The sequence below is a fragment of the Geospiza fortis genome, unplaced genomic scaffold (genome assembly GCF_000277835.1).
Source record: "Geospiza fortis unplaced genomic scaffold, GeoFor_1.0 scaffold2066, whole genome shotgun sequence".
NCBI classification, from domain to species: domain Eukaryota; kingdom Metazoa; phylum Chordata; class Aves; order Passeriformes; family Thraupidae; genus Geospiza; species Geospiza fortis.
Window position 1 is genome coordinate 1 of NW_005055807.1, and position 574 is coordinate 574.

A 574-nucleotide genomic window follows, 5' to 3' on the forward strand; every position below is an offset into this window, starting at 1 on the left:
AAAATCCCCATTTTTGGACCCAAAATCTGCCTAATTTGCATATTTTGCACCAGTACAAACCACTTCAAACCCCGCCCATGCCCTTATATGGCAATTAAGCCCCTCCCACCCCTTAAGCCCCTCCCACATTTAATTTCCCATTTCCTCAATGAACCAAAGCCCCGCCCCTGAAATGTTGGAGCCCCGCCCACAATTTCCGCCCTTTTGGGCCCGATTTTTGCCTTTGTAAATTCAAATTTTAAGCCCCGCCCCCAAATGACGCCACTTTAAAGTTACCCTTTAGGCTCCGCCCCAAATGACGCCATTTTGAAATTACCCTTTAGGCTCCGCCCCCAAATGACGCAATTTTGAATGTAACTGTTAGGCCCCGCCCCCAAATGCCGCCATTTTGATTTTCACCTTTAAGCCCCGCCCCCAAATTCCACCATTTTGTTCCATCTGTGAAGCTCCGCCCCAAATGTTGAAGCCCCGCCCCCAAACTCCAAAAATTTTGATTGACATTTTTAGCCCCGCCCCCAAATCCCACCGTTCCAAACCTCATTTGTGAAGCTCCGCCCCAAATTTGAATTTAAAT